We start from the raw sequence: 6,782 nt of genomic DNA, 5'->3' as shown, positions 1-6,782 counted from the left end.
TTCATCGTTGTGAAAACTGCCCTGGTCCAGAAGGTGTAGAAGCAGTTATTGCAACATATTTTGAAGATAATGACCCTGAAGAACTGATTGAGTACAAACAATGGATTCATACCGACAGGGATACTTTAGAAACAAAGCAGCTTTCAACAGAAGAGTATGTTGAAGATATTGCAGCAAAAATTTGGAACCTGTCTTGTCATCACTACATTGCCAAGCATCAAAGCCAGCACCTGAAAGCTCTCAAAACTGATTTGAAAGAAGGCGAATTCATAATACTAATGGATTTTGCTGAAAACTATTCATTTATTGTTCAAGATGCAGTGCAAGGCTTTCACTGGGAAAACAGTCAAGCAACAGTTCATCCATTTGTAGTCTACTACTGTGAAAACGAAGAGGTGCAATGTGTGAATCTTTGTGTTATTAGTGACTGCCTTCGACACGATACGATTACTGTCCATGTTTACATTGGAAAAGTAATCAATTACCTGAAGATGCAATTTTCCAGAATAAGCCACATCCACTACTTCAGTGATGGTTCAGCTGCACAATATAAGAATTTCAAGAATTTTCTCAACTTATGCTATCACAAAGAAGATTTTGAAATAACAGCAGAATGGAATTTCTTTGGAACAAGCCATGGAAAGTCGCCTTGTGATGGCATTGGAGGCACAACAAAACGGTTGGCAGCAAGAGCAAGTTTGCAACGTCCATATGAAAACCAGATTCTAACACCCAAAGATCTTTTCAACTTCTGCAATGATAATATCAATGGAATCAAATTCTTTTTCATCAGCAAAGAGGAAGTTGAAGAAGAAAAAGCTTCTCAAGAAGAAAGATTCCTGCAAGGGCACACTCTAGCTGGCACAAGAGAAAACCACCATTTTTTGCCCATTGATATGACGACAATTAAGGTCAGTAGAGTTTCTAATGATGCGACATCTTTTTTGGCCAAAATTAGTGCTGCTGAAGTAGTAGTTCAAGTCATGGATCTTCAGCCTGGGCAGTATGTTGCTTGCATTTATGAAAAGAAATGGTGGATTGGAAACATCGTTGAAATCTCAGTCGAACAGAAAGATGCTTTCATAAGCTTTATGCATCCTCATGGTCCTGCAAGTTCATTTTATTGGCCCTTAAGACGTGATACTTGCTGGATTCCAGAACAACTTATCATTGGTGTTATTCCAGCTCCATCAGTGACATCATCTGGTCGGCAATACAGTTTTCCTGAAAGCATTCTCTTGCAAATCAACGATGCTTCCAGAATGATGAAGTAACTGAGGAAGACAGGCTTGGGAACCTGCATAAAGAAACCCACAATCAGGCTTGGGATCCTGTGGTAAAGACACCCTGTAATCAGGCTTGGGAACCTGCAGTAAAGATACCCACCCGTGGCTGTTACTGCATGGCTATCGGGCGTGGCCCCTATGGCGATGGGGATGCTGGTTTTATTGTGATAACCAGTAATGGCTCAGCCATCATGGACCAACGCAGGGCACTGCGCACACAAAATATAAGATACTTTGACCTGAGTAAATAAGCACTTAATGGAAGCGTTGCAAAAGAAAAATACATCCATCTTGTAGAGCAAGAGTTTCTCTTTCAGATGATACTATTCACAATTAAATCCAGGCTGACTATTTTGTAGTAATGGGCTTTGAACTTTGGTAAATAAAGCCATTTGCGCTGACACTGCCAAATTTGAAGAGATTTTGCAAGGCGACTATAAAGCCTGGGTAGTTGGAAATCCAGCTGTATTATGTCCAGCACAAAGATAAGACTTGGTAAAAAGTTCAAGTCCATATCTTTATCTGCAAGGAAATTATTGCAGTCTGAATATTGGTCAAAATTTGTCGCATTAAGTCACGACAGAATTAGGGGTACACTTTGAGTCGACTTGTTTGACCGGATTTTGCATCAGTAATCTTATAATTAATTTCGTTTGAATCAGCACAAAAAACTGTACAGGGTCTCATCTTACTAACCATTCTTATGAATTGGTTTCAATTTTATGAGACCCCAAAAATGGCATTTTGTCTGATGTCGCGCGCATGCGAACTTACTACCCTTCAGACAAGGGGGTGTAGATCAGCAAGTATTGCAGCTAGAGGCTTGAAATCTTGAGAAACTTAATTTAGCACTTGACTAGTGCTACAGATAAAATTTGAAGAAAATTGGAGACATGATGGTGGGAAGGTTTAGACCACTTGGCATGGAATGACCCACTTCCAACATATTGCGGTCATCGCACAACTGCCACTGGTGGCTAAATACAACAACGTAACCTGCAGTCTTGGTTCCATCTGCATCTACGTTCAAGCAATCACTTTTTGCGGTGTGTTCATATTTTTGTTCAATCCATGTACTATAAATAATAATATTTTACAAATTCTAAACAAACTACGTTCTCCAGCAACATTAGTGTGACGACATGTCAACAACCTAAATAACCACACTTTGCAGACGGATCGCCGCTAGAGGTACAGGAAAGAAGTTAATGAGGTTATAGGAGGTACCGATAGCGATGTGGAACCGTGGAGGCTCCAGTGCCATAGCCAGCTGTGCTAGGTCCCTCGGATGAGGACTCATGGCGCGAACAGCCCTATGGGGGTGGTCCTACAGATTCTCGATTGGGTTTAAATCCGGAGAGTTTGGTAGCCAGGGGAGTACGGTAAATTCATCCTGGTGCTCTTCAAACGGCACACGTACACTGCGAGGCGTGTGACATGTTGCATTGTCCTGCTGGTAGATGCCATCGTGCGAGGAAGAACAAACTGCATGTAGGGGTAGACAGGTCCCCAAAGATAGATCCTCACTTGTGTTGACCCATTGTACCTTCCAGAATGACGAGATCACACAGGGAATGCCACGAAAACATTCTCCAGAAAATAACGTTCACACCTCCAGCCTTGGCCCCTTCCGCCGATTGTTGTAGGGCCGTACAAGCCAACGGTCTTGTGTCCGAAGAAGCATAAAACTGATTCATCTGTAAAGGCCACCTGGCGCCACTCAGTGGAAGTCCAGTTGCGCTATCGGCGTGCAAAGTCTGTCCTTCGTCGCCGACGTATAGCAGTCAGCATGGGTACACAAACCAATCTCCTGCTGCGGAACGGTCATCGAGGAAACACTGTCGGAAGCCCCTTCGTTCATCTGAACGGTCAGTGCTGAGCGGTTGTACGTCTTTCGCCCGTACACATCTTCGCAGGTATCGTTCATTCCTGTCAAATGGGGCCCGTGATGCACCACAGTTGCCTCGGTGTCTGTTTTGGATAGCGCCATTTTGCCATGCACGACTATTTTAACAGCGGCGACACACGAAAAGTTCGTAAATTTAGCCGTTTCGGAAATGCTTCCACCCTCGTCCCGAAAGCCTTTCAAAAATATTCAAATTTGTGTGAAATCTTATGGGACTTAACTGCTAAGGTCATCAGTCCCTAAGCTTACACACTACTTAACCTAAATTATCCTAAGGACAAACACACACACCCATGCCCGAGGGAGGACTCGAACCTCCGCCGGGACCAGCCGCACAGTCCATGACTGCTGCCCCCTAGACCGCTCGGCTAATCCCGCGCGGCCGAAAGCCTTTGTCCGTGCCCTTTTCGACATCAGATAAATTGCTCCGTTACCACACTACGACAACGATGAAATAACTGTCAAAGAAAACTCTATGGTTTTTTCCTTCAACACCAGTCAGCAGCTCCTTTACTACCCTCTCTCCAAGACTATTTTCCGTTGTGTTGCCTATTTTACCAATATAAATGTCGAATTTCACTGCATGACCAGACTTACCTGCTAACATCCACACTTTGTAGCCTCTTTTGATTGGTTTTATTAGGTAAGTACTGTTTCGAGTATAAGCTGTCTTTGAATTTGATCATCGGGTCATCTACACCTACATATTCACTTGGATGATATGCTCTTCTGAAATTGTCACCCATCGTGTACAAAAACGGTTGTAACTTGTGCAGCTTATCATAACCTTCCTCACCCTGCTTTGGCATGCAGCTGTTGTCATTTAGATGCAAAAAATGGCTCTGAGCACTATGGGACTCAACTGCTGTGGTCATAAGTCCCCTAGAACTTAGAACTACTTAAACCTAACTAACCTAAGGACAGCACACAACACCCAGCCATCACGAGGCAGAGAAAATCCCTGACCCCGCCGGGAATCGAACCCGGGAACCCGGGCGTGGGAAGCGAGAACGCTACCGCACGACCACGAGATGCGGGCATTTAGATGCAAATGAGACAAAAGCTACCGAAACGATTAACAGTCATCACTGAACTACTGTAGGTATCATGTAGATCAGGCGCAGAGCTCCAGTAATCCCTGTAACTTACCTGTGGTTTTATGCCCATGAGAATGTCCAAGCCAAGAAATGTTTCCATCTCAAGACATATTGTGTGTTTGTAAGGTTTCCCATTTTTCTGGTACTCCTTTTCAGCATAAAGACTAGTCTGTACAACAATCCACTGAATTACATCATCAGATATGAACAATTTGAACAAATTGTATGGAGTGGAATCCTCTAAGGCGCTCACACCCGCAGTAAGACCAGTTACTGAGGAAAAAGGCGGAGGTTGTTGGGTTTTTTTTCTGTTTTCCCCCATTGGGGAGGCCGTTTACGTGATGTTACATCTGTGGGAGATGCATTTTCGTCACCTGGATTATGTGCGTGTACTTTCTCTGGATCAGCAGTTGAACTGGATACAGTTCCGCCAGAACAGTAACATGACAAGTACATTGTTTGGTTGCGTATTTTCTCAGGTGAATCAATTTCGTCCGAGGAGCTTGTTTCAGAAATTACCATTCTTGAATGTGGTACACAGTAATCTGGGACGTCACCACTACAATCTGCATCTTCGTCCGACGAACTCTGACCTAAAGGTACACTGCTGGCCACCGTAAATGCAACACCCTGAAGGAAGCATCCGAATCAAGTGAAATTTACACCATGGGTTTGCAGCGATGAGATATGCAACTGATTAGAATTTCAGCGCAGACGCACATCACGCGCGCCTGTGGCGCCGCCTCATAGTGCCATTTAAGGCTTGGCGATTTCGACGAGTGTACGTTCGGCACGTGTGTTTACCTTGTGGTTGTTTCACAAGACGATCAGTTATGCCTCGTAGACAACAGCGAACATCGTTTGATCAAGTATCCGAGTTCGACAGAGGAAGGATAGTGGCTTACCGAGATTGTGGATTATCATACAGAGAAATCGCTAGTCGTGTTGGACGAAACCAAACAACTGTAATGCGGATATGTGACCATTGGATGCAGAAGGGTACGACGGACCGACGTGGTCGATCGCATTCACCTCGGTGCACCACTGCACGTGCTGATAGGCAAATTGTGCGCATGGCAGTGACGGATCGCTCAGTGACATCCCGAACTATAGCACAGCACATTGCGTCTGTAACGCATCATCCAGTGTCTGCGCGTACCATTCGACGCCGTTTACAGCAGAGTGGTCTGTCCGCAAGACGTCCCTTGCTTCGTCTACCATTGACGCAGAACCACAGACGTCTCCGTCGCCAATGGTGTGATGACAGACGGATGTTGACGGCAGAATGGAATGACGTTGTCTTTACTGACGAGGCACGCTTCTGTCTGCAGCACCACTATGGTCTGATTCGAGTGTGGAGACACCGTGGAGAGAGGATGCTGGACAGCTGCATTATGCACCGCCACACTGGTCTTGCACCGGGTATTATGGTATGGGGCGGTATTGGATATTACTCTCGCACGCCTCTAGTACGCATTGCCGGTACTTTAAATAGCCGGCGCTACATATCCGAGGTGCTGGAGCCAGTTGTCCTTCCTTACCTTCAGGGCTCGGCCACAGCCATATTTCAACAGGATAATGCGCGACCACACGTGGCACGCATTGTCCAAAGGTTCTTCGTCAATAACCAGATTGAATTGCTTCCCTGGCCGGCTCGCTCTCCTGATCTTTCGCCGATAGAAAACATGTGGTCCATGGTTGCTCAACGAGTGACCCAGATTACATCCCCAGCTGCCACACCAGATGATCTTTGGCAACGTGTGGAAGCTGCTTGGGCTGCTGTACCCCAGGAACACATCCAACGTCTCTTTGACTCAATGCCGAGACGTGTGGCAGCGGTGATCTCCAACAAAGGCGGCTACTCTGGCTACTGATTCTGGCAGGAACCACATGCCACAGACGTCTGTAAACGTAATCATTTGATACTTGGTCAGCATGTTATCTACAAAATAAATTTTGTTGTGCTACCTCTTGTCTTTCTTGGTGTTGCATTTACGGTGGCCAGCAGTGTATTTCAGCATGGAGTTTTGGTATTATCTCATCATCTTTCAATACTACCCTAAAGCAATTCATTATAAACTGGAATTGAAAATAACGCCTCAAATTACGTGTATGAACTTCATTTACACTGCCATGCAACATTGCTGCACAAAATGCGGAACACTACTCTATATCCAAGGCAGTGTCTCACATAGTAGAGGAACGTTGATGCATGGTGACACATATTTTGGATTCTGAAGTATTCACGAAGTACTCGTCTTCTATAGAATATATCTAAGAACAGCGAATTCTAGAATGATTCTGAATGCGTAACATCCATTATCCTACTTGTAATAAACAGCTGAATCAACAACGTATCACGTAAAGGTGGAAACTATTACGCACTCGATCGCACTGGGCAAAAACCAGCAACACTGCGTACACTGCAGGAAACAACAATCGCCACAGACGGAGTGCATGGAGCAACGCTACTTCCGACCTCTTCTGTCATAG

This window comes from Schistocerca piceifrons, chromosome 8, assembly GCF_021461385.2.
Source record: "Schistocerca piceifrons isolate TAMUIC-IGC-003096 chromosome 8, iqSchPice1.1, whole genome shotgun sequence".
NCBI lineage: Eukaryota > Metazoa > Arthropoda > Insecta > Orthoptera > Acrididae > Schistocerca > Schistocerca piceifrons.
This window is presented reverse-complemented; position numbering follows the sequence as displayed.